At 42.9% G+C, this 27,326-nt stretch overlaps 1 protein-coding gene and 1 long non-coding RNA gene across 9 annotated transcripts in view; one reads left to right on the top strand and one right to left on the bottom strand.

Moving 5' to 3' along the window:
- Positions 1-9,582: 9,582 nt before the first annotated feature.
- On the bottom strand, positions 9,583-24,867 carry LOC124021188. 5 transcript variants are annotated; one of them, XR_006836220.1, is made up of 5 exons: positions 24,583-24,867; positions 13,924-14,043; positions 12,373-13,699; positions 11,927-12,139; positions 9,583-11,426 (listed from the first exon to the last, which is right to left on the bottom strand). It is a non-coding gene; the product is annotated as an uncharacterized LOC124021188 (long non-coding RNA). The 5 variants fall into 5 exon arrangements; XR_006836218.1 differs by having other exon boundaries at positions 11,927-12,439; positions 12,997-13,699; XR_006836215.1 differs by having other exon boundaries at positions 11,927-13,526; positions 13,625-13,699.
- A 155-nt stretch (positions 24,868-25,022) lies between these two features.
- LOC124031645 (rho GTPase-activating protein 15-like) overlaps positions 25,023-27,326 on the top strand; it is a 66,579-nt gene continuing 64,275 nt past the window's right edge. For 2 of the 4 annotated variants that reach the window (XM_046343139.1, XM_046343140.1), the window contains exon 1: positions 25,024-25,348. The gene's annotated coding sequence lies outside the window, so the exon portion shown is untranslated. Of the gene's footprint in view, positions 25,349-27,326 lie in introns of all 4 variants that reach the window. The other 2 variants (XM_046343143.1, XM_046343142.1) reach the window with 2 other exon arrangements.

Raw genomic sequence — 27,326 nt, 5'->3', positions numbered from 1 at the left:
CTGGTATCTGGCCAACAACGTTTTTGCTGGCCCACCATGGTTCCTGATGTCTCTGCATTCGTTGCCGGCTGTACTGTGTGTGCGCAGAACAAGACTCCGCGGCAAGCTCCGGCTGGCCTCCTTCAACCACTTCCTGCCCTTCATATGGTACCATATATCCTTGGACTTCGACACGGGCCTCCCGCCGACTGATCTCAACACCACCATCTCTACTGTTGTGGACCGGTTCTCTAAAGCTGCCCATTTTATTCCCCTTCCTAAGTTGCCCTCAGACGACCCAGCACATCTCCCGGATCCATGGACTGCCAGTCGACATGTTCACCGGTCGTGGTCACCAGTTCTCGTCCCGGCGTTCTGCACCCTTATTGGGTCGTCAGGCCAGCCTGTCCTCTGGTTTTCATCCCCAGTCCAACAGCCAGTCGGAGTGAGCTAATCAGGACCTGGAGACGACTCTTCGCTGCCTCATCTCCACCAATCCCACCACTTGGAGCCAGCAACTCGTGTGGGTGGAATATGCTCACAACACCCTTCCCTGTTCTGCTTTACGGGCCTCTTGCCTTTTGAGTGTTCCCTAGATTATCAGCCCCCACTCCTCCTGGAGCAAGACACAGAGGTCAGCACACCTTCTGCCCAGATGTTCGTCAGTCGTGGTCACCGTACTTGGAAGAGAGCCTGGGCCACTCTTCTCAAGACCACCTCTAGGTACCGAAGACAGATGGATCACCACTGGACCCCTGCTCCCGTCAGAGGGTATGGCTGTCCACCTGGGATCTGACCCTCCTGGTGGAGCCCTGCAAACATTCCCTCCGTTTTGACGGTCCTTTCCCCATCTCTAAAGTCCCTAGCCCCTCTGCTGTGCGTCTTCTGTTTCCCAGTACCGTCTGTATACATCCCAGTTTTCATGTGTCGAGAATTAAACCCGTCTAACAGCCCTTTATCTCCTGGACCTAACCCTCATTGCTGAGTTCCACCGCCGGCACCCCAGTCAACCAGGTCTTTGTGCTTGTCTCCACCCCCCTCCTTGTGTCGTCCATCTTCCCCGGGGCATTTATACCTGTGTTCTTTGTTTGTCTGTTGCCAGGTCTTTTCAGTTCTTACCAGCGTGCTTTCCCGTCTTCCTTTTTCTGAAGTTCGGTTTCCTAGTTTTCCCGTTTCTGACTATTCTGCCTGCCTTGACTATTCTGCCTGATTCTGACCTAATTACAAACCTCTGCCTGCCCTGATTCCGAGCCTGCCTGCAGTCCTGTACCTGCCTGACTCTGACCTGATCCCGAATCCCTGCCTGCTCAACCTTCCCTTTGCCTGCCTTGTGTTTACAATAAATCATCAGAGAACTGTACTATACGCCTCCTTTGTCTGCATCTAGGTCATATCCTGAGTTGTGATAATGAGGTTATTTTACCCATTGGTCAAAAGATGCATTTTTGATTGGACACACTACAAAATGCTACTCATATTACAGAGAAAGTGGTACAGCTTCATACACATGAAACATTATGGAGGTTTAAAGGTCCAAAATGTTCCAACATCAATTAATTATTTCTCAATTAGGCTTTAAGATACAAATGACAAATATATTGTATGTCATCAACCCTTCCTCCAAAGGAGGATACAATTTCTAGCAAATCATGTTTTTTCTTTTGAATGTTGTGTGAGGAATTATCCCTGTAGCCTATCGGCATTAGGCCTATGGGCATATCCAAGTGCTGCTCGAGGAGTGGAGCAGATCTGATGGGTAGATAACACAACTCTCTCTCTATATATATATCTATATATATATAACACAACTCTGAAAATGGTCTTCTATCATACATTTACAGTTTCTATTGCTGCCATGGCGCCTAGTGGCAGCCTAGGCCCGAGAGCTCATGTAAACTGTATTTTTCAATAGCTAAATATGGGTACAGATAAAATCATAATATCATGAATTGGATTCCTTGATGAAAACGTATGAAAATCAATGGTCAACAAGCTAGCTAGTGCTAGCTAGCCAGTGTCTGTTTTCATTTGAATTACATTACTACGGACTTTGGGATGTTTTTCACAAACAGTGACCAAAGAGGAGGCTATTATTTTTAAATTACTTACTGTTGTTTATTTTACTTAACAAGCGCTTGGAGATTATGTCTGTAATGAAAATGCTATAAAAGTTGTATATACAGCTGAAGTCGGACGTTTACATACAACTCAGTTTTTCACAATTCCTGACATTTAATCCGAGCAAAAATTCCCTGTCTTCGGTCAGTTAGGATCAACACTTTATTTTAAGAACGTGAAATGTCAGAATAATAGTAGAGAGAATGATTTATTTCAGCTTTTATTTCTTTCATCACATTCCCAGTGGGTCAGAAGTTTACATACACTCAATTAGTATTTGTTACGACTTCTAGGAGTAGTGGGTGCGGAGTCAGGCGCAGAGAGCAGAGGGTCAAGGACAACCATATTTATTCCAGTCACAGAAAGGTCACGCCAAAACACCAGGCGCATACAATGACCGGCCCAAAAACAGGACACAAACAGTCCGGAGAAAATACAAAAATAACACATCCACAAAACGAACAGAGATACAAGCCTGCACAAAAGCAGGCGTGCATAACTGGCTTAAATAGCCCTAACCAAACCCCAAACAAGAAACAGGTGTAACCAATAAGACAAAACCAACAGAAAAGGAAAAGGGGATCGGTGGCAGCTAGTAGACCGGTGAAGACGACCTCTGAGCACCGCACAAACAGGAAGAGGAGCCACCTTCGGTGGAAGTCGTGACAGTATTTGATAGCATTGCCTTTAAATTGTTTAACTTGGGTCAAACATTCCAGATGGCCTTCCACAAGCTTCCCACAAAAAGTTGGGTGAATTTTGGCTCATTCCTCTTGACAGAGCTAGTGTAACTGAGTCAGGTTTGTAGGCCTCCTTGCTCACATACACTTTTCCAGTTCTGCCCACATATTTTCTATGAGATCGAGGTCAGGGCTTTGTGATGGCCACTCCAATATCTTGACTTTGTTGTCCTTAAGACATTTTACTACAATTTGGAAGTATGCTTGGGGCCATTGTCCATTTGGAAGACCCATTTGCGACCAAGCTTTAACTTCCTGACTGTCTTGAGATGTTGCTTCAATAAAAAAAAGGGCAATCTTTGTCCTCATGTGCAGTTGCAAACCGTAGTCTGGCTTTTTTATGGAGGTTTTGGAGCAGTGGCTTCTTCCTTGCTGAGCGGCCTTTCAGGTTATGTCGATATAGGACTCGTTTTACTGTGGATATCGATACATTTGTACCTGTTTCCTCCAGAATCTCCACAAGGTCCTTTGCTGTGGTTCTGGGATTGATTTGCACTTTTTGCACCAAAGTACGTTCATCTCTAGGAGACAGAACGCATCGGTATGATGGAGGCATGGTTCCATCGTGTTTATACTTGCGTACTATTGTTTGTACAGGTGAACGTGGTACCTTCAGGCGTTTGGAAATTGCTCACAAGGATGGACCAAACTTGTGGAGGTCTACAATTGTTTTCTGATGTCTTGGTTGATTTCTTTTGATTTTCCCATGATGGCACTGAGGTTGAAGGTAGGCCTTGAAATACATCCAACTGACTCAAATGATGTCATTTACATTTACATTTAACATTTAAGTCATTTAGCAGACGCTCTTATCCAGAGCGACTTACAAATTGGTGGATTCACCTTATGACATCCAGTGGAACAGTCACTTTACAATAGTGCATCTAAATCTTAAAGGGGGGTGAGAGGGATTACTTATCCTATCCTAGGTATTCCTTAAAGAGGTGGGGTTTCAGGTGTCTCCGGAAGGTGGTGATTGACTCCGTTGTCCTGGCGTCGTGAGGGAGTTTGTTCCACCATTGGGGGGCCAGAGCAGCGAACAGTTTTGACTGGGCTGAGCGGGAGCTGTACTTCCTCAGTGGTAGGGAGGCGAGCAGGCCAGAGGTGGATGAACGCAGTGCCCTTGTTTGGGTGTAGGGCCTGATCAGAGCCTGGAGGTACTGAGGTGCCGTTCCCCTCACAGCTCCGTAGGCAAGCACCATGGTCTTGTAGCGGATGCGAGCTTCAACTGGAAGCCAGTGGAGAGAGCGGAGGAGCGGGGTGACGTGAGAGAACTTGGGAAGGTTGAACACCAGACGGGTTGCGGCGTTCTGGATGAGTTGTAGGGGTTTAATGGCACAGGCAGGGAGCCCAGCCAACAGCGAGTTGCAGTAATCCAGACGGGAGATGACAAGTGCCTGGATTAGGACCTGCGCCGCTTCCTGTGTGAGGCAGGGTCGTACTCTGCGGATGTTGTAGAGCATGAACCTACAGGAACGGGCCACCGCCTTGATGTTAGTTGAGAACGACAGGGTGTTGTCCAGGATCACGCCAAGGTTCTTAGCGCTCTGGGAGGAGGACACAATGGAGTTGTCAACCGTGATGGCGAGATCATGGAACGGGCAGTCCTTCCCCGGGAGGAAGAGCAGCTCCGTCTTGCCGAGGTTCAGCTTGAGGTGGTGATCCGTCATCCACACTGATATGTCTGCCAGACATGCAGAGATGCGATTCGCCACCTGGTCATCAGAAGGGGGAAAGGAGAAGATTAATTGTGTGTCGTCTGCATAGCAATGATAGGAGAGACCATGTGAGGTTATGACAGAGCCAAGTGACTTGGTGTATAGCGAGAATAGGAGAGGGCCTAGAACAGAGCCCTGGGGGACACCAGTGGTGAGAGCGCGTGGTGAGGAGACAGATTCTCGCCACGCCACCTGGTAGGAGCGACCTGTCAGGTAGGACGCAATCCAAGCGTGGGCCGCGCCGGAGATGCCCAACTCGGAGAGGGTGGAGAGGAGGATCTGATGGTTCACAGTATCGAAGGCAGCCAATAGATCTAGAAGGATGAGAGCAGAGGAGAGAGAGTTAGCTTTAGCAGTGCGGAGCGCCTCCGTGATACAGAGGAGAGCAGTCTCAGTTGAATGACTAGTCTTGAAGCCTGACTGATTTGGATCAAGAAGGTCATTCAGAGAGAGATAGCGGGAGAGCTGGCCAAGGACGGCACGTTCAAGAGTTTTGGAGAGAAAAGAAAGAAGGGATACTGGTCTGTAGTTGTTGACATCGGAGGGATCGAGTGTAGGTTTTTTCAGAAGGGGTGCAACTCTCGCTCTCTTGAAGACGGAAGGGACGTAGCCAGTGGTCAGGGATGAGTTGATGAGCGAGGTGAGGTAAGGGAGAAGGTCTCCGGAAATGGTCTGGAGAAGAGAGGAGGGGATAGGGTCAAGCGGGCAGGTTGTTGGGCGGCCGGCCGTCACAAGACGCGAGATTTCATCTGGAGAGAGAGGGAGAAAGAGGTCAGAGCACAGGGTAGGGCAGTGTGAGCAGAACCAGCGGTGTCGTTTGACTTAGCAAACGAGGATCGGATGTCGTCGACCTTCTTTTCAAAATGGTTGACGAAGTCATCTGCAGAGAGGGAGGAGGGGGGGGGGATTCAGGAGGGAGGAGAAGGTGGCAAAGAGCTTCCTAGTGTTAGAGGCAGATGCTTGGAATTTAGAGTGGTAGAAAGTGGCTTTAGCAGCAGAGACAGAGGAGGAAAATGTAGAGAGGAGGGAGTGAAAGGATGTCAGGTCCGCAGGGAGGCGAGTTTTCCTCCATTTCCGCTCGGCTGCCCGGAGCCCTGTTCTGTGAGCTCGCAATGAGTCATCGAGCCACGGAGCGGGAGGGGAGGACCGAGCCGGCCTGGAGGATAGGGGATATAGACAGTCAAAGGATGCAGAGAGGGAGGAGAGGAGGGTTGAGGAGGCAGAATCAGGAGATAGGTTGGAGAAGGTTTGAGCAGAGGGAAGAGATGATAGGATGGAAGAGGAGAGAGTAGCGGGGGAGAGAGAGCGAAGGTTGGGACGGCGCGATACCATCCGAGTAGGGGCAGTGTGGGAGGTGTTGGATGAGAGTGAGAGGGAAAAGGATACAAGGTAGTGGTCAGAGACTTGGAGGGGAGTTGCAATGAGGTTAGTGGAAGAACAGCATCTAGTAAAGATGAGGTCGAGCGTATTGCCTGCCTTGTGAGTAGGGGGGGAAGATGAGAGGGTGAGGTCAAAAGAGGAGAGGAGTGGAAAGAAGGAGGCAGAGAGGAATGAGTCAAAGGTAGACGTGGGGAGGTTAAAGTCGCCCAGAACTGTGAGAGGTGAGCCGTCCTCAGGAAAGGAGCTTATCAAGGCATCAAGCTCATTGATGAACTCTCCGAGGGAACCTGGAAGGCGATAAATGATAAGGATGTTAAGCTTGAAAGGGCTGGTAACTGTGACAGCATGGAATTCAAAGGAGGCGATAGACAGATGGGTAAGGGGAGAAAGAGAGAATGACCACTTGGGAGAGATGAGGATCCCGGTGCCACCACCCCGCTGACCAGAGGCTCTCGGGGTGTGCGAGAACACGTGGGCGGACGAAGAGAGAGCAGTAGGAGTAGCAGTGTTGTCTGTGGTGATCCATGTTTCCGTCAGTGCCAAGAAGTCGAGGGACTGGAGGGAGGCATAGGCTGAGATGAACTCTGCCTTGTTGGCCGCAGATCGGCAGTTTGAGACCTGGAACTCCACGTGGGTCGTGCGCGCTGGGACCACCAGATTAGGGTGGCCGCGGCCACGCGGTGTGGAGCGTTTGTATGATCTGTGCAGAGAGGAGAGAACAGGGATAGACAGACACATAGTTGACAGGCTACAGATGAGGCTACGCTAATGCAAAGGAGATTGGAATGACAAGTGGACTACACGTCTCGAATGTTCAGAAAGTTAAGCTTACGTAGCAAGAATCTTATTGACTAAAATGATTAAAATGATACAGTACTGCTGAAGTAGGCTAGCTGGAGGTGGGTGCGTTGTTGACACTACACTAATCAAGTCGTTCCTTTGAGTGTAATAGTTTCTGCAGTGCTGCTATTCGGGGGCTAGCTGGCTAGCTAGCAGTGTTGTTTACGTTATGTCAATTAGCCTATCATAAGCTTCTAAAGCAGTCCTATAATTTTCTGGAATTTCCCAAGCTGTTTAAAGGTACAGTCAACTTCTGACCCACTGGAATTGTGATACACTGAATTATAAGTGAAATAATCTGTCTGTAAACAGTTGTTGGAAAAATTACTTGTGTCATGCACAAAGTAGATGTCCTAACCGACTTGCCAAAACTATAGTTTGAAAAAACAAGAAATTTGTGGAGTGCTTGAAAAACGAGTTTTAATGACTCCAACCTTGTATGTAAAACTTCCGACTTCAACTGTATATATAGTTTTTCACATTTCCATTTCCATTGCAAGAGTAGGGGACAGACAAGCACAATCCACTGAGAAACCTTTGACGGGACAAAATGTCTGTTTCTTTGTCTCAGGGCCCTGTCATTTCCGCCACACCAGAACTAATCCATACAAAAGAAACATAATATTTCTACCAAACATAGTGTCAATAAAGTTCTGTAAAGCACATTAGCTTGTCTTGGTAAATAGATCATCTGTCTGTGTTCAACACAGTTCTGAAGGTTATTTAGCTCTGTGAGCTTTGACAAGCAGCCTCGGTCTTAAGAAACACAGCGTGCCAGTGACCAGTACTCGATAAAGACGCTCTGCAGCACAAAAGACAATTCACTTTAATCCCTTCAGCATGCACCTGTATGGGTGCATACACCTGCGAGAAAAACGACATGCCAGGGACCAGTGTGCGAAACCCAATTCCCTTGAATCACCTCAGTGTGCACCTGCGTGAGAAACTGCAAGAAAGGTATGTTAGCTTGTTTGTTTGATGAACGATAACTAGCCAACTAGTTAACAACATAAGCTAGCTAAATCTAAAAACTCTAACATTTTGATCTATAATATTGCTGCCACAATTGTAACAGCAATTAGCTATCCAATATTCACAAGTAAGTTGATGATAGAAACATGGTTGAATAACATTACTAGTCTAGCAAGTTAGCTAGCTAGTTCATTTTGAACTGTATCAAGTGCAAGCAAGATTTTTATCAGATGAGTTTATTGAAATATTTCCAGCCACAGTAGCAAAAGGGAAAGGACGCAGGGACAAGAGGGGAGCAGGGACAAGAGGAGAGCAGGGACAAGAGGAGAGCAGGGACAAGAGGAGAACAGGGACAAGAGTGTCAGGTAATGTTAACTTGGCTAGCTAACGTCAAATCAGCCTGAATTAAATGAAACTTTCTTTAGTTAGCTAACTCTTTAAAAGCTTCAGTTTTTATAACAAGTGTATGGCTTACTTTACCAGACAGAGAAGAGACAGAATCCCAGGAGTGAGGTAGTGATGCATGAGGGATAGAATGGAGGAGAGAGCCAGGAAGGGAGATGGAATGAGAAAAGGAGAGAGGGGAGCAGAGAGAATGATAAAAAAGGAGAGGATAGGAGGGAGTAAGGTCATGTGCGCACCACCGGCAATCCGGATGGGACCTAAAGTGGCTTAAAATTCAACTGAAGCCGTGGCTATATAATACGCCACATGGTTAGTGAAATTTACTTTAAATAGGCTAAGGGCAAAAAAAAATGATGCATCTGTACTAGTCGACAGCATTGTGTTTATTTCTGAGCCAACTCCATCAGGACCTCGATGACCCAATGGGTCTGGTTGCCCAGGGCGGCAGGGTAGCCTAGTGGTTAGATCCCTGCCTACAGGCAGAAATTAAAACAAGAGGCTCCCACGCTGAGGTCTGTCCAACGCTGGTCAGACCAAGCTGACTCTACACTCCAAGACTGCTTCCATCACGTGGACTGGGACATGTTTCGTATTGCGTCAGATGGGAATATTGACGAATACGCTGATTCGGTGTGTGAGTTCATTAGAACGTGCGTCGAAGATGTCGTTCCCATAGCAACGATAAAAACATTCCCTAACCAGAAACCGTGGATTGATGGCAGCATTCGCGTGAAACTGAAAGCGCGAACCACTGCTTTTAATCAGGGCAAGGTGTCTGGCAACATGACTGAATACAAACAGTGCAGCTATTCCCTCCGTAAGGCTATCAAACAAGCTAAGCGTCAGTACAGAGACAAAGTGGAATCTCAATTCAATGGCTCAGACACAAGAGGCATGTGGCAGGGTCTACAGTCAATCACGGACTACAAGATGAAATCCAGCCCAGTCACGGACCAGGATGTCTTGCTCCCAGGCAGACTAAATAACTTTTTGCCCGCTTTGAGGACAATACAGTGCCACTGACACGGCCTGCAACGGAAACATGCAGTCTCTCCTTCACTGCAGCCGAGGTGATTAAGACATTTAAACGTGTTAACCCTCGCAAGGCTGCAGGCCCAGACGGCATCCCCAGCCGCGCCCTCCGAGCATGCGCAGACCAGCTGGCCGGTGTGTTTACGGACATATTCAATCAATCCCTATACCAGTCTGCTGTTCCCACATGCTTCAAGAGGGCCACCATTGTTCCTGTTCCCAAGAAAGCTAAGGTAACTGAGCTAAACGACTACCGCCCCGTAGCACTCACTTCCGTCATCATGAAGTGCTTTGAGAGACTAGTCAAGGACCATATCACCTCCACCCTACCTGACACCCTAGACCCACTCCAATTTGCTTACCGCCCAAATAGGTCCACAGACGATGCAATCTCAACCACACTGCACACTGCCCTAACCCACCTGGACAAGAGGAATACCTATGTGAGAATGCTGTTCATCGACTACAGCTCGGCATTCAACACCATAGTACCCTGGACTAGTTGGAAGTTGGAACTGGAAGGTTGATAGTTCAAATCCCCGAGCTGACAAGGTACAAATCTGTTGTTCTGCCCCTGAACAGGCAGTTAACCCACTGTTCCTAGGCTATCATTGAAAATAAGAATTTGTTCTTCACTGAATTGCCTAGTTAAATTTTTAAAAATCAACATCAAGGAGGAGAGAGAGAAGACAGGGAGCAGTTCAGAGAGGAGGTAAAAACATTTGTCTTCAAATGCTGTGATGAAACCAATGTTACATCGGGTGTGTTGGATAAACTAAAACAAACAGCTATTAATCACTTATTTTCTGCTTTGTGCTGTCATTAGGTCATAGATCCATATTATGTTGGACTGGAGGTTCCAACACCTGGAGATTCTCGGGGGCCTTCAGTGTGTTGGGACATCAGTCTGCGTTCTGTAGTGAGAGGATAAGCACCTCTAACCTGACCCTCCTCTCCAGGCAGTTATTGCAAGTGCTAGAGGCTGCTGTGCTGTAAGAGTGGCCCTGGATCATTCAAGGTATGGCATGAGTGTGACAATTTTTTGAAGAGGACATTTTAGGCCAGTGTTGCCCAACCCTTTTTCCTGTTGAACTACCACTCTGTTGGCTCTTCTTTAATGTTGTACACCTTTTTGTTTTTCATGTATTTCTGGGGTTGGACCAGTGGGCGACAATGACAATGCTGACCTCGCAGTTTGACGAGTGGGGGCAGTCTACCCCTGCCTTAGCCAGCTGGCAGCAATTGCACTGACTTTACCTGTGTCTTACGTTAATTGTGAGAGGGACTTCTCTGCAATGAAACGAGTAAGAACATTTCAATGTGAAAGTAGATCCTCTTTGTTCCTCTCCAATCTCTTATTATTCTTTCTTTTATTGTAGGTCAAACAGACATGAGGAACAGACTGCATGGAGAGCATCTAGCCGCCTGCATGCAGCTCTCCATTAACGGCTCACCCATCAAGGAGCTCAATTACAGGAGGGTGTTGGAAATCTTTTTACAGAAGCCCAGAAGAAAAAAGTTCTCTGACAAAAGCTGTAATGTCAAAACAAGGTTTTTGGCAGAACCTGGAAAGAGATTTCCAACACCCTACTTTTGTGATTAACATTGATTAGTGGGCTCTAATTCATGTTCAGTCAAATGTTCCTGTTTATTTTGTCAAGATAAACTTTTTTATTTCAGAACGAAGGTCTCTGTTATGTTTCTTTAGATAGCTGCAGCACTCAAGTTTTTTTCCTTTTAAAAAGTTACAAGAATCAATATTTTCAGTACTTATAAATACTTTGTTATGGGGGTGAGGACCCCGGAACCCCCCAAAAAAGATGGGACCAACCCTTAAACCCCCACTAACTTTTCCCCCACAGCTAACACATTTTCCAGAGGAAACACTGGTGTGTACTAAATAGTTTTTCTTCCAGAAAAGAAAAGAGATGGGATAGCATCACCCATTTAACAGTCTATATGGATCAGTAATGCTATCATCTCAACTTTTAAGGAGAAATACTACTTAGCTTATAAATGCATAACAACACGTTGATAGTCTGTTGGTGTGTAACTTGGTTGTGTGTAGCCTGTTTACAGTGTGTTTGTGTATGTGTGTGTGTGTGTAGCCTGTTCTTTACTTGACTTTGTCCATGAGGTTGATGTATTGCTTCAGCTCCCATCCCACCTGGGACAACAGTCTCCTGCTGAAGCCCTATAGCAGGGACACAGTTCTCAAAGAACTTACTGACAAACACCAGCTCTGAGAGAGGGACAAGGGAGGGGAGTGAGAGAGAGAGAGAAAGAAAGAAGGCGAATAAGAGTTCATCACCTCCTTACCATTCCCAATGTGTTGACTTCAGCACTTAGATGGGGCTAAATGATTTATTCCAATACTTATAATTTATTAATGACTTAATATAAATTAATCAGCTACTAGCCAGCTACTTAAACTACTTGAATAATAGATTAGTAATTTCCAGGTTTAGATACTCAGTTCTTGGTACTCTGCTTTCTCCTGACCTGGAAAAACATCTGACCCTTCAGTATCTGAGTTCTAGCTTTCTCCCTACCTGTTGATGAAGTTGCCCAGCTTGTTGAGCAGTTCAGAGTTGTTCTGGGTGGCCATGTCTGAGCCCTAGTATAGTATAGCACTCTCCCTACCTGTTATTAAAGTCTTGTCGAAGCCTTTAACGCTCTCCCTAGCCCTAGCTCTAACGCTCTCCCTACCTATGCGTTATATGAAGGTCTGGTTCTACTAACCTGTTGATGATGTTGCCCGGGTTATTGAGCAGTTCAGAATTTATCTTCATGGCCATGTCGGCCCAGGAGAAGGCAGAGTCCTGTCCCTCGGGGCGGAGGAAGAGCAGGTAGAAACACCACATGTCAGATGGGATGCCTGTTTCCTTGGCCATGTCACCAAACCCACCACTTAATCTTAGAGAACTTGTGTCCTCGTAGTTCAGGTACTCTGAGCTAAATTCATATAGATTGATTTAAATTAAACTCCTTGAGCAGCTGTTTATACGCTCTTATCTAGAGCATTTAACAATTCAAGTGCATTCAACTAAAGGAGGTGTAAGAACCACATGAATAGCGTTGCAAGTCTTCTAAAATAGAGAATTTAGCAACAATCACATAGCTAGAATAATAAAATAAGTATTGTGCTTCATAAATGTACTGGACTGTCTGGTGTATGTGTGTGTTACCTGTAGGTACCAGGTGGTTGACCAGAGCAGGGGGACACAACACCGTGTAACGGTTATACAGCTCTACCTGGCCGTCAAATACAGGAATGATATGTTTTAATACAATTCCATCTAGCGGCAGACAGAGGAATGACATGTTATAATACAATTCCATCTGGCGGCAGACAGAGTCTGGACCAAAGCAGATAAGTTGAGCGGTTGTAAATCCCGCTCATCGCTCATGGATGCGCACCACTTCATGTGATTTCCTACCACTCCACTAAAAATGCTCTGCGCTCACAGGACAAAAAGCTGCTGCTCCAAATTCACTCCATTCATTAAAATCACAATTGAACCAACACCCATCTATTGTTGTGACTACCTGGACCTACCAATAATTTTTTAAGTATTGAAACCAAAACATATGGATTTGAGTGAAAAGTATTTGAAAGCATTCAAAGCATAGGAAAAATATAAAAATATATAAAAATATATACAGAAAGCATTCCAAGACAGAAATGAGGCATGCAAGACAAGAAAATAAATCCCTCCTTGCCGTTGTGAACGATATGACCAAACGCCTAATCCTACTAATTTAACTATCATAAAAGCATAATAACAAATTATGAAGAGTATTTTCCAAACCATCAGAATCAGTCCTACTTGTCCGAAGAGTAGCGCTAGGGGTGGATTTGGAGTTTGGCAACTCTCTCACCTCCTCTCCCCCTTTTCTCTGTATAGCCAACCAAAGAGGACCACAATGGGAAAAAGGCTTTGTGTTGTCCTCAATTATTTTAAATGTAGTGTGAATTGTGTTTCTAAAGGGTCAAATAAATAAAATAAAATCAGGCCTATATTAAGCATCTGAATACTGATCTAGGATCAGTTAATTGCCTTTGAGAGAATAATGAATATGATTATGGACAGGGGTACCTGATTCTTGATCAGCACTCATACTCTGAGACACTTTATGAATACAGGCCCAGATGTCTTCTCCTACCTCAGGGCCAATGCATGGCTCTGTGCCTCTACCCTGACACTGGCCGTGGTGAGTAGCTGGCTGTCTCTGCATGTACGTCTTCAAAGCATCAGTCCCTTCCCCGTCTGGGCTGCTGACTCACAGGCTGCCTGCACGCCCACATGCTCAAACCAGTGCTGCACCTTCGTTTGCTCACCTACCATATATGAAGTGTTATAACATAACTCTTCATTTATTACACTTAAACTAAACTACTGTAGATCCATTGTTCACTTTAAAACACTTAAAACTCACCTGACACCAGACTGCTGTCCGAGAGGATTGGGTAGAGGGCCGCCCAGAGAACAACGTCTGCCACTGAAACTATCTCTTACATAAAAACACAGAAATTGAACTTACACCGTCTCAAAATGTAGGGCCAGTTTCCCAGTTTAGCCCAGTCCTGGATTAAAAAGCTATTTCAATGGAGATTCTCCATTAAGCATGCTTTTTAGTCTAATACTAGGCTTAAACTCTGTCTGGAAAACGAGCCCTTAGAGAATTATACATATATTTTTCACAAAGATGTGAAGGTGTGTGTTGAGTATACATACAGCAGTGAGAAATGGTGTGGACCTCTTGCTCTGGTCCAGGTAGCTGAGAGGTCCCTGTAGAGGAGCTTTGGTTCCTTTCCCCTGCAGCACCACCATGTGGAGGGCTTGCACCGGTGCAGGCTGGAGAGACAATAATAATAATAAATACATTTTTAACCATATAATTGTATTTAATTCAAATAAAATACAGAACCAGTGATAGACACAGATGTTGCTATTTTGCAACATGATACATTTGTGATTTATGTATATGTTCAATACACATGTTTAAACTGACATCAGACATCCAATATACAGTTTATTTATGGGTGGTCAAAGCTTAAATAAGCAAAGAGAAACGAGAGTCTATCATTACTTCAAGACATGAAGGTCAGTTAATGCGGAAAATATCAAGAACGTTCAAAGTTTCTTGATGAAACTGGCTCTCATGAGGACCGCCACAGGAAAGGAAGACCAAGAGTTACCTCTGCTGCAGAGGATAAATTCATTTTAGTTAAAGAAAATGCAGCCCAAATAGATGCTCACAGAGTTCAAGTAACAGACACATCTCAGCATCAACTGTTCAGAGGAGACTGTATCAATCAGGTCTTCATGGTCGAATTGCTGCAAAGCACCACTACTAAAAGACACCAATAAGAAGAGACTTGCTTGGGCCAAGAAACACGAGCAATGTACATTAGACCGGTGAAAATCTGTCCTTTGGTCTGATGAGCCCAAATCTTTGTGAGATGCAGAGTAGGTGAACGGAAGATCTCTGCATGTGTGGTTCCCACCGTGAAGCATGGAGGAGGTGTGATGGTGTGGGGGTGTTTTTCTGTTGACACTGTCAGTGATTTATTTAGAATTCAAGGCACTTAACCAGCAAGGCTACCACAGCATTCTGCAGCAATACGCCATACCATCTGGTTTGCGCTTAGTGGGACTATCACTTGTTTTTCAACAGGACAATGACCCAAAACACACCTCCAGGCTGTGTAAGGGCTATTTGACCAATAAGGAAAGTGATGGAGTGCTGCATCAGATGACCTTGCCTCCAATCACCCGTCCTCCAATCACCCAACCTCAATTGAGGTTGGGTGAGAGAGTTTGGGATGAGTTGGACCACAGAGTAAAGTAAAAGCAGCCAACAAGTGCTCTGCATATGTGGGAACTCATGTGTTGGAAAAGCATTCCAGGTGAAGCTGGTTGGGAGAATGCCAAGAGTATGCAAAGCTGTCATCAAGGAAAAGAGTGGCGACATTGAATAATCTCAAATATAAAAATATATTTTTATTTGTTTAACACTTTTTTCGTTAATACATGATTCCATGTGTTATTTCACAGTTTTGATGTCTTCACTATTCTTCTACAATGTTGAAAATAGTAAAAATAAAGAAAAACACTGCAATGAGGAGGAGTGTCCAACTTTTGACTGGTACTGTAATAATAGATTAATTTAAAAAATATACACTGCCGTTCAAACGTTTGGGGTCACTTAGAAATGTTCTTGTTTTTGAAATAAAAGCAAATTTTTTATCCATTAAAATAACATCAAATTGATCAGAAATACAGTGTAGACATTGTTAATGTTGTAAATGACTATTGTAGCTGGAAACGGCTGATTTTTAATGGAACATCTACATAGGCGTACAGAGGCCCAATATCAGCAACCATCCCTCCTGTGTTCCAATGGTACTTTGGGTTGAGAAACAGACACCTCACAAGTCCTCAACTGGCAGCTTCATTAAATAGTACCGCAAAACACCAGTCTCAACGTCAACAGTGAAAAGGCAACTCCGGGATGCTTGCCTTCTAGGCAGAGTTGTAAGACATATCTCAGACTGGCCAATAAAAATAAAAGATTAAGATGGGCAAAAGAACACCGACACTGGACAGAGGAACCCTAGAAGGCCAGCATCCCGGAGTCGCCTCTTCACTGTTGACGTTGAGACTGGTGTTTTGCGGGTACTATTTAATGAAGCTGCCAGTTGAGAACTTGTGAGGTGTCTGTTTCTCAAACTAGACACTCTAATGTACTTGCCCTCTTGCTCAGTTGTGCACCAAGGCCTCCCACTCCTCTTTCTATTCTGATTTGAGCCAGTTTGCTCTGTTCTGTGAAGGGTGTAGTACGCAGCGTTGTATGAGATCTTCAGTTTCTTGGCAATTTCTCACATGGAACAGCCTTCATTTCTCAGAACTGTGCTGTCTGTTTTGCTAAATATAAGGAATTTGAAAGGATTTCTACTTTTACTTATGATACTTCAGTATATTTAAAACCAAATACTTTTAATCATGTAGTATTTTACTGGCTGACTCACTTTTACTCAAGTCATTTTCTATTAAAGTATGACAAATGGGTACTTTTTTTTCCACCACTGCCTAAAGTATTTGCCAAATAACCCCCCAAAATTGAAGTTCAGAGTTGTTCTGGGTGGCCATGTCTGAGCCATAGTAGAGTATAGCACTCTCCCTTCTTTTTCAAAGAATAACCGCTCTTCCATGCTCTCCACACGTAGCAGCATATAGCCATCTAAGCAAAGAGTAGTAACATAATAAAACTTCAGTGTTTCCCCTATATGCATTTAGCAGTGGTGCACCACCGCTGCTAAATCGTGGCAGCCACTAAAATCGCGGCCCACACTGCAAAAATAATATTACATTTATTTTCGTAAACTTTGTCGACTACAATAAGATAATGTATGGAAGAAAAAAAAGATAATGGAGCAATATGTTTTTTACAATATCTTTGAGAACTAACAATCACCAAAATAAAAACTAGACAGTCAGGGAGAATCTAAAATTTCCCAAATGTCATAGGGCCCCCCACCAAATGATTTTATTATGTTTGAGTCACTCAGATGGCTTATGCCTTATGCCTTGTTCTTATGCTATCGCAAAATGTGTATAATAGAAGGTATTTGTCTTTAAAACTGAAACATTTCTCTCTGCCCCATGGCAAAATGTGTAGAAATGCAGGAAATTAGCTTTAAAACAGCAAAATTGTCTCTGCGGCCAAGAAGAGGGCATCTAAAACTTTGCCATTGTCCACGCCCACAACCACACACCTCTGGTTAGCATTTAAGAGGCCAGCAAACATGTTCCTCGCACGCTAAAACCGTATTTCCTCCAACATTATAATGAAAAGGTGCCTCTTGGTCCCAAAACACACGTTTTCTGGAGACTTGTAGGAAGAATGCTACAACTCGCGCTTTCGGGTAGCCTAATTGCTTCCAGACTGAGGAGAAATCAGCACACAATGCCAGATCTGAACACAATCAGCCCACAAAGTGACCTTTGTGCACCTAGACCCGTCTTTTCAATGCGCTCTTCATATTCTGATAGCAGAAGTCACATGTAAGTGTCAAGTGTAGACACAGCCTAAGACACATGACGACTAACGATAATACACACATGCCAATTTAATTCCTCCCATTTATGCAAAATAACCTTATAGCCAGATAAGTATGATGGTCAAATGCATTTACATCGACTGGTATTTCCATGAATGAACTAAAAGCATTATTTTGACGTTCCAAACATATTGCTCATTGTGCCTTGAGAAATGATTCACACCCCTTGACTTTTCCAAATATTGTTTTATTACAGCCTGAATTTAAAATGGATTACATTGAGATTCTGTGCCACTGACCTACCACAATACCCCACAATGTCAAAGTGGAATTTTGTTTTCAGAAAGTTTTACAAATTAATAAAAAATGTAAAGCTGAAATGTCTTGAGTCAGTAAGTAGTCAACCTCTTTGTTATGGCAAGCCTAAATACGTTCACGAGTGAACATTTGCTTAACAAGTCACATAATAAGTTGCATGGAATCACTGTCTGTAAAAATAGTAGTTAAGATGATTCTTTTAATGATTACCCCATCTCTGTACTCCACATATACACTGAGTGTACATAAGGTTAATGGACACCTGCTCTTTCTTTGACATAGACTGCCCAGGTGAAAACTATGATCCCTTATTGATGTCACTTGTTAAATATGATTCAATCAGTGTTGATGAAGACAGCTTAAAGAAGGATTTTTAAGGCTAGGGACAAATGAGACATGGATTGTGTATGTGTGCCATTCAGAGCGTGAATTTTTTATTCAGTAGTACTCCTGAAAATGTCATGTTGATAGGACATTCCTGTCTTGAGAGAATTTAGTTTGTTTGTTAATCTGTGTGTCATTCTGGTGCCAGTTTTGGAAAAGGCTTTGCCATTGATCTGGGCCCGGTTTCCCAAAAGCATCTTAAATCTATGTTCATCGTTAGAACCTTCGTAGGAGCATCATTAAATCTCTGTGCTCTTTCCCAAAACCATTGTTACTGACGTTGCACTTAGACCACTAGAACAGCTATGTGGGTCATGTAATGCATTTTTTCCCCCCTGGGTAATTTTATACACAGGAAGATCTCCGCTAAACATATAATCACATGGTTTATCCATCTCTCTGTTTCTGGTGATTTCAGACTTCAGAACAAAGATGCCAATGTCTTTGAAATTGATAAAAACTAGTGACGTATAAACATATGATTCAAATGGCAGAGATGACTGCATAAAAATATAAACAGAAGGCTACAGGCCTATTTCAAGACATTTTATGTTCAGTCAATTGAGTTCTATTTTTCTACTTGTAAGGCTACAGTCTGTAATTTCTCTCAATATATTTAATGATGTGTAGGCTAATGATGCACTATCAGTGATTTTGTGACTTATTATTGGGTAAACGGAATAAGCCCCCTCAATATTTGCAGCCGTAGTTGGTAATATCTCTTTAGGAACTGATCCATCATCAGTATTGTGAAATAATTCTAATGTTATGGTAAGATTTTACTGGATGAAGCTGGTCCGAGAGCAGGACTCCTTTTCTTTTGAAAGAGATGTGTGATCTTGTGTGCTAGCTCTGCAGTTGTGTAAAGTACTTAAGTAAAAACACTTTAAAGTACTACTTAAAAGTAGTTTTTGGGTTATCTGTACTTTACTATTTACATTTGACAACTTTTACTACACTACATAACTAAATAAAATAATGTACTTTTTACTCCATACTGTCACCCCCTGACCTTAGAGATCCTGTTTATGTCTCCATTTTGGGTTTGGTCAGGGTGTGATTTGGGGTGGGTATTCTATGTTCTATTATTTGTATTTCTATGTTTTGGCAGGGTAGGGGTCTCAATCAGGGACAGCTGTCTATTGTTGTCTATGAGAACCATACTTAGGTAGCCCTTTTTCTCACCTGTCTTTGTGGGAAGTTGACTTTGTTTATGGCACATAGCCTTTAGCGTCACGGTTTGTTTTGTTTGCAGTCTTTTCTAATAAAAAGAATATGTACGCACACCGTGCTGCACCTTGGTCCTCTTCATTCAAAGGCTGTGACACATACATTGCTCCTGAAACCCAAAAGTACTCATTACATTTTGAATGCTTAGCAGGACCGGACAATGTTCAAATTCACGCATATATCAAGAGAACACATATAAAAATACCACTGATTTGAGAATCCCTACTGCCTCTGATCTGGCGGACTCACTAAACACAAATGCTTTGTTTGTAAATGATGTCTGAGTGTTGGCGTGTGCCCCTGGCTATCTGTCAAATAACAAAAACAAGAACTGTGCCGTCTGGTTTGCTTTAATATAAGCAATTTGAAATTATTTATACTTTTACTTTTGATACTTTTACTCAAGTAGTATTTTACTGAGTGACTAGCTTTTACTGATTTTATATGAAAGTATTTTTACTTTTACTCAAGTATGACAATTGGGTACTTTGTCCACCACTGCCTTAAGTATATTGGCAAAATAACATGTTGTTTTTAAGCTGAGCTCGATTTAAAAATATAACTTTTTCCAAGAATAACCGCTATTCCATGCTCTCCACACATGAACATGCAACAGCATATAGCCTCTCTTTACTTTTACTCAATGAATATTGGGTATGTTTTCCACCACTGCAGCTCTGTGACTGATTGATAATATTTGTGTCAATTTGTCATGACATGCCCTTCAATCTGAATATGGATCTCATCTGATATCGAAACAATCTTGATATTCCACACTCATGAACTAGGGCCTTACATTGTTGATCTAGTTAGCTAGCTAACATCTGTCAGATCTGACAGGCAGGCTGCAGAAATGAATGAATGGCTCTTTGCAACTGTACCGGTAAGCCTACGTAGGTGGTTTGAAATCATAATCAAATCTGATTGCTGGCCATGCGACTTGTGTCTGAATGGTCAAATCTGATTTACTTTAATGGGCTGCCCAAATTGATCAAGTTCTCCATTATAAGTACTTGGGTATTTGGATTGACGATAAGCTCTCTTTTAACACAAACATTGAAAAATGGACAAAGAAAAAAAACATGGAGAATTAAGAATGGTTTCTTTTATAGAAATAAATCCTGCCTCACTTTGGAATGTAGAAAGAAGATCGTTCTTCCAGTACTTGATTATGATATAACCTATAAATGCGACGTAATGTGTTGGTCCCATGTTTCATGAGGTGATAAAAGACCCCAGATATTTTCCATAAGCACAAAATGCTGATTTCTTCTCAAATTTTGTGCACAAATTTGTTTACATCTCTGTTAGTGATCATTTCTCCTTTTAATCCATCCACCTGACATGTGTGGCATATCAAGAAGCTGATAAAACAGCATGGTCGTTACATAGGTGCACCGTGTGCAGTAGACAATAAAAGGCCACTCTAAAACATGCCATAATGCCACAGATGTCTCAAGTTTTGGGGAGTGTGATATTGCCGATTGCAGAAATGTCCACCAGAGCTGTTACCAGAAAATTGAATGTTAATTTGTGACCGACTGCCTTGATTCGGTATTATGTAGCAACATTTGAAATAGTGTTTTTTACATTGGATAAAAGCAAAGACGCAGAGTAGCAAAATGGTATATTATACACTGCATCTGAGGAACAATGAGAAAGTCATTCTGCTTTGAAAGTTGATAAATGTGTAAACTCACTTTTGAGAAAATGGCCTTTGAATGTTTTGGTACCTACTTGAGCGCTCTTCTTTGTCTACACCCATTCAGCATCGTTCACACCCTCTTAAGCTTTAGCCCCATCATCTCTTTAAGGGTTGATCTGAGCGTTCTGTCAAGCACCCAAGTCAAGCACCCAAGCTAACTGGCTAATGTTGGCTAGCTTGCTACTCGTGCTAGTGTAACAGTATAACTTTAGTCCGTCCCCTCGCCCATACCCGGGCTCGAATCAGGGACCCTCTGCACACATCAACAACAGTCACCCACGAAACATAGTTACCCATCGCTCCACAAAAGCCACGGCCCTTGCAGAGCAAGGGGAACCACTACTTCAAGGTCTCAAAGTGAGTGACGTCACCGATTGAAATGCTATTAGCGTGCACCACTGCTAACTAGTTAGCCTGTTCACATCGGTTACACTAGCAGAACTAGTTAGGCTGTTTTGATGTTATCCAGAGCGTTGGTGACTGCAACTGTGCTGCTGGCAACCATTTACGTTTTTTTGCCAACATTTACTGACATCGGCCATATTCAACGAGTGTTGTGCGTTCGTAAATTCGTCAGTTATTCTGCGCTCTGGCACACTCTGACGAGAGTTCTCTGAAATCAGAGTAGATAGGCAGAGTGAATTTACCAGCTACGTCGCATTCTACGTCGGCATTCTATTGAAATGGTTACTTGCATAGTGGAGTCTTTTGTTAAGACATGTAGCTAGGTAAACGATGAACCATAATCCCAACTCATGACGTTACTACCCTGCATTAATCTGTAGCTAGCTAACCAACCGAGTTCGATGTTAGCTTGCCAACATTACTAGCAAAGTAAATGGTTGAGATACAAAAAATAAGATCATACACGTAACGTTAGCTAGCTAACAGTACACTAACTTGAAATGAAAACAAATTTGTCAAAATTAGAAACATGTAATATCCAAAAAATGTAGCTAGCTAGACTATTTTACACGTATAAATCCTGGATGGACGATTCTCCCTGTCATGGATGCCATGGTTTCCCTTAGTTTGAAGACGTAATCCGGAGACAGGTGTTTTATCCATCTCCTTAGCTATCATACTCTAATTCCACTGATTTCAATACTCGGTCCTCCAGAAAGTGGAGAGCAGCACTTATTCAGTTCTACTACGCAATATATATATATATTTAAAGCAGCGTTAGACAGGATTACCTACACTGACCAGCTCAAATAGACATAAGTGTGCTATATGGCAGACCAATCCAAACTCATCTCTCGCCTGTCCAGCCCACTCATTATATCAGCCAATCATGGCTAGCAGGAAGGTTGCTCACTTTTTCTGTGGCTAAACCAACTAGGCTCGTGATGTCTCTGGTCACTACTTCACAGGAGAGCCATTTAAAAGTTTTAAAAAATTGAATCAAAATGCGTTTTTTGGCAGAAATGCCTTTATGGAACATGTGAACTTTCATGTGCCATGATATCTGAAACCAGTCACATTTCTCTACCATACGCTGCCTCCAAATTCATTTTAGAGAATGTGTCAGTACGTCCAATTGGCCTCACAACCACAGTCCACATATATCCACGCCAGCTCAGGACCTCCACAATCAGTTTCTTCACCTGAAGGATCATCTTGAGACAACTAACCGATCGCTGCCGCTGTACATAGTCTATCGGTAAATAGCCCACCCATTTTTACCTACCTCATCCCCATACTGTTTTTATTTATTTACTTTTTTACATTTACATTTAAGTCATTTAGCAGACGCTCTTATCCAGAGCGACTTACAAATTGGTGCATTCACCTTATGACATCCAGTGGAACAGTCACTTTACAATAGTGCATCTAAATCTTAAAGGGGGGGGTGAGAGGGATTACTTATCCTATCCTAGGTATTCCTTAAAGAGGTGGGGTTTCAGGTGTCTCCGGAAGGTGGTGATTGACTCCGCTGTCCTGGCGTCGTGAGGGAGTTTGTTCCACCATTTCTGCTCTTTTGCACACCAATATCTCTACCTGTACATGACCATCTGATCATGTATCACTCCAGTGTTAATCTGCAAAATTGTAATTATTCGCCTACCTCCTCATGCCTTTTGCACACAATGTATATAGACTCTCCTTTTCTCTACTGTATTATTGACTTGTTAATTGTTTACTCCATGTGTAACTCTGTGTTGTCTGTTCACACTGCTATGCTTTATCTTGGCCAGGTCGCAGTTGCAAATGAGAACTTGTTCTCAACTAGCCTACCTGGTTAAATAAAGGTGAAATAAAAAATATAAAAAATAAAAGACCAGCCACCCAGACAGCTGATGAAACTGAGGAGTATTTCTGTCAGTAATTAAGTCCTTTTGTAGGGAAAAACTAATTATGATTGGCTGTGCCTTGCTCCCCAATGGGTGGGCCAGTCTCCCAAGAGGGTGGGCCTATGCCCTCCAAGACCCACCCATGGCTGTGCCCATGTCCAGTCCTGTGAAATCCATTGATTAGGGCCTAATGAATTTATTTCAATTGACTGATTTCCTTATATGAACTGTAGCTCAGTAAATCATTGAAATGTTGCATTTATATTTTTGTTCAGTATAGGACATATAACATTAACTCAATTCATCTGACTAGTAATAACTCAATACCATTTGTTGGTAAGCAAACAAGGCTAACTGATGAATAACATAGCTAGCTAGCAGCCTCTGTTTTAAACCTTTAAACACAGTCTATGACTCAGCACTGAGTTTTAGAACTGGGGACAATTTTCGTACACATCAATGCATTTTGTATAGTTCTGTTAGCTGGTAGTCTCTGACTACCAGAAGGGCTCAGTATTGGCTACGTTTTGTATATAAAGCGGTTCTTCAGAAACTCCCCCACTACTTCAGCTCACATATTAATTGGAGATCCAGCTATTTTCAGACCCGCTCTCTGGACTGGCTAGTTCTGGAGGTCCCGTGGGTCTCCACTGAGCTGGGGAAAATGTGTTTAGTTTTTATGCCACTATCTCATGGAATAGCCTTTCAGGCCATCTTGAATATGGTCTCGCTGGTCCCCATAATTGTGTGTTCATGTTCACAGGGCACCCTTGAGTATAACCCGTGGGTCTCCACTGAGCTGGGAAAATGTGTTTAGTTTTTATGCCACTATCTCATGGAATAGCCTTTCAGGCCATCTTGAATATGGTCTCGCTGGTCCCCATAATTGTGTGTTCATGTTCACAGGGCACCCTTGAGTATAAGACCCCGGTCTCAATGGTGAGTCCCCCCCCCCCCCCAATATAGTCTGAGCAATAGGGAGCACAAGCACCACCACCACCAATCAGCCTACACCACTGTGCAAACACCCATCGTTACTATGGCAACTAGTGTAGCCATGTCAGCAAATGACTGTGAGATTTGGTCACGTGCTGTTTGGGCAGTCAGTTCCAAAACGGATTTGAAAAATACCACAGATTTGAGCATTAAGGCCTGCTGTATGAACAGTTAGAGCTAGAGCTGGTGCCCTTACTTATTATCAATCTTGAATTATTTGAATCAACTGGGGGGGGGGGCAGTTTTGGGAAAACCTGATTTACAGTATCAAGCAAAGACATAACGTATAACGTTAGCTCGAGCCATCAATCAATTCGTCTGACTAGTGATAACTAAATGTAGCATGTGTTGGTAAGGAAACGTAGCTAGCTGGCTAACACCCCCAACTAGTTTATTACCATACCTTAGTGGTTGACATGTTGAACGTCACCGTTCACACCTTCACACAGTGCGGATTCGTCACTCACTCACAGTTCCATTTGACCGCCTGTATTCAAATGCGTTTGTGTTGAAATACGTAGCTATATTCGACTCGTTAAAGGACTGAAAAATCAAGAAGAAAAAAAAAGATAAGACAGCATGAAACTGCCAGTGACTTCATGCAACCACTGTTTAATTTCCCATTTGCAAATGGCGCATATTGTAGTATTCTAAAGCATACCACAACCATAAAAGCGATGCAATCAGACTCTACATAAAACTACAAATTCTATCAGTATGAAAATAAATTTAGCGACAACAAACTGACACGCCAACTTCCCCAAATTCTGATTGGTTAATGAGAAATCACATGGGACTTTTCAGCCAATCGATGGCCAACTACGTTGATGTACTGTACCTAGACATATTGTTTTATCTGAACGAGAATTAATATGATAACCAACAGGTTTAATTACAGGTATTAATATTACAAATCTATAACAGTGTGCACATTTTATACACATTGAAACAAACCCTCACCAATTTGTGAAGCTATAATGGATTTCAGTTTTTTAAACTGCATCACATGATAGAGGATAACTTGATCAGGGCACAAATAGCACACATCACTGGAGGCTGCGAGTGCGATGATTTCTGGACGTTGTTCGCTCGCTACTGAATGTTCCGGATCAGTTTTTTTTTAAATTGCAATAATAATTGATGACACTCGCTGCACCGACCTCCTAAAGGTGAGAAACGGTTTTCTTGTAAACGTTCTAGTATTTGGAGACGCATATATGACAAGTAAAAAAAAGAAAATAAATGTATAAAGTAATTTAGAAAATAATACTTTTAAATTATGTCAATTATCTACGTTTTTCTAAGTAATGTTGATGTACTTTATTCTTACTTTACAGGCATATGTTATTGTAGTGTTATAAATAGATCTAAACAATCATATTAATAAACTTCTTGGTTGCTTGCATGCACTTAAATGCAGTGACAATGAAGAGGCTTACATTAGCAAATAAACCGGGGTTATGCATACTTAATGTGAAATCAGGTGAAGTATAGCCAATTATGTGCATTATGTATGATGGTGCAATATGTATGATCTCAAGCTGACCGGGTGTCTGGAGCCAGTGTAGGCTTGTGGGTGAAATCTCATCTTTTGCCCTTACATAGAGGCTCAACTCAAAGTTGCTCTGTTGTTGACATGTTTACGCGTATACAGCAGAAGTTGTTAGTGCTGTCAAATTTGAGTGTTCATAATCCCCCCGCCTCCGAAACATATTACCACACTAGAATGTTAAATGTTTCACCAAGTTCTCTTCAAATTTTTCATATCCTGTAGCGTATGGTTTGCTTAGTCTTAGTCTCTAACAAAAGTCCCTTTTAAAACAGGATATCAAGCATAGCTTCATTGTGGTGTCCTTTGAGGTTGGGAGTGTGAGCTCAGCTTTGTGGCTTTAGATGCACTGAGATGATCATCAATCTTCAGTTGTACTCTTCTATATTTCACCACGGCAGTAGAATAGCATATTGTATTATTCTTCAAATCGTCTCCTCAGTTTTTCTTAGCTCAAATGGCAATAAATAATTACGCAAATAATCTATAAAGGCTTTGAAGCAGTCTGAGAAGTGAGAAGCCTCTTTGTCTGTAGCCTAGTCTATTGCACATTTGCATGTTTCACTTACACTACTTTGACTAAGGTACAGCCAACAAAAAAAGCATGTACAGGATCAAATTGAATGGGAACAGTTAGGCGCATTGTGTTTTCATTTAGTTTGGTAATCTGTCTCAGTAGACCTAGGATTTACTTTCTCCCTAGATATTTTGTAGCCTGCTCATAGCTAACTGTTACTGCACAGTTTCAGACACACACACACACACACACACACACACACACACACACACACACACACACACACACACACACACACACACACACACACACACACACACACACACACACACACACACACACACACACACACACACACACACACACACACACACACACACACACACAGCCTTGAACGATTATACTCCACCAAGTAGGGTTGCAACTTCTGCTGATTAAAAGCTGCTTGCCTTGCCCTGTGTATTAAGTGAGTGACTTCTTGGTTGCTAGTGAGAGTGAGAGTTCATGGCTTTGATTGCATGATCTCCCCTCTCTGTTGGTAGTCTCTCTCGTGACAGCCTTAACATTTTTTTGTAACCTTTATTTAACCAGATAGGCCAGTTGAGAACAAGTTCCCATTTACAACTGCGACCTGGCCAAGATAAAGCAAAGCAGTCCAACAAAAACAACGTAGAGTTACACATGGGATAAACAAACATACAGTCAATAACACAATAGAACAATCTTTATACAGTGTGTGCAAATGAAGTAAGGAGGTAAGGTAATAAATAGGCCAGAAGTGGCAAAGTAATTACAATTTAGCAATTTACACTGGACTGATATATGTGCAGATGAGGATGTGCAAGTAGAAATACTGGTGTGCAAAAGAGCAGAAAAACAAATATGGGGATGAGGTAGGTAGTTGGTTGGATGGGCTATTTACAGATGGGCTGTGTACAGCTGCAGCGATCGGTAAGCTGCTCTGACAGGTGACGCTTGAAGTTAGTGAACTTCAGTGATTATGTCACGTTCTGACCATAGTTCTGTTATTTTATTCTTTGTTTTAGTATGGTCAGGGTGTGAGTTGGAGTTGGCAGTCTAT

Source organism: Oncorhynchus gorbuscha, linkage group LG03 (assembly GCF_021184085.1).
Source record: "Oncorhynchus gorbuscha isolate QuinsamMale2020 ecotype Even-year linkage group LG03, OgorEven_v1.0, whole genome shotgun sequence".
Classification (NCBI taxonomy): domain Eukaryota; kingdom Metazoa; phylum Chordata; class Actinopteri; order Salmoniformes; family Salmonidae; genus Oncorhynchus; species Oncorhynchus gorbuscha.
This window is presented reverse-complemented; position numbering and strand designations above follow the sequence as displayed.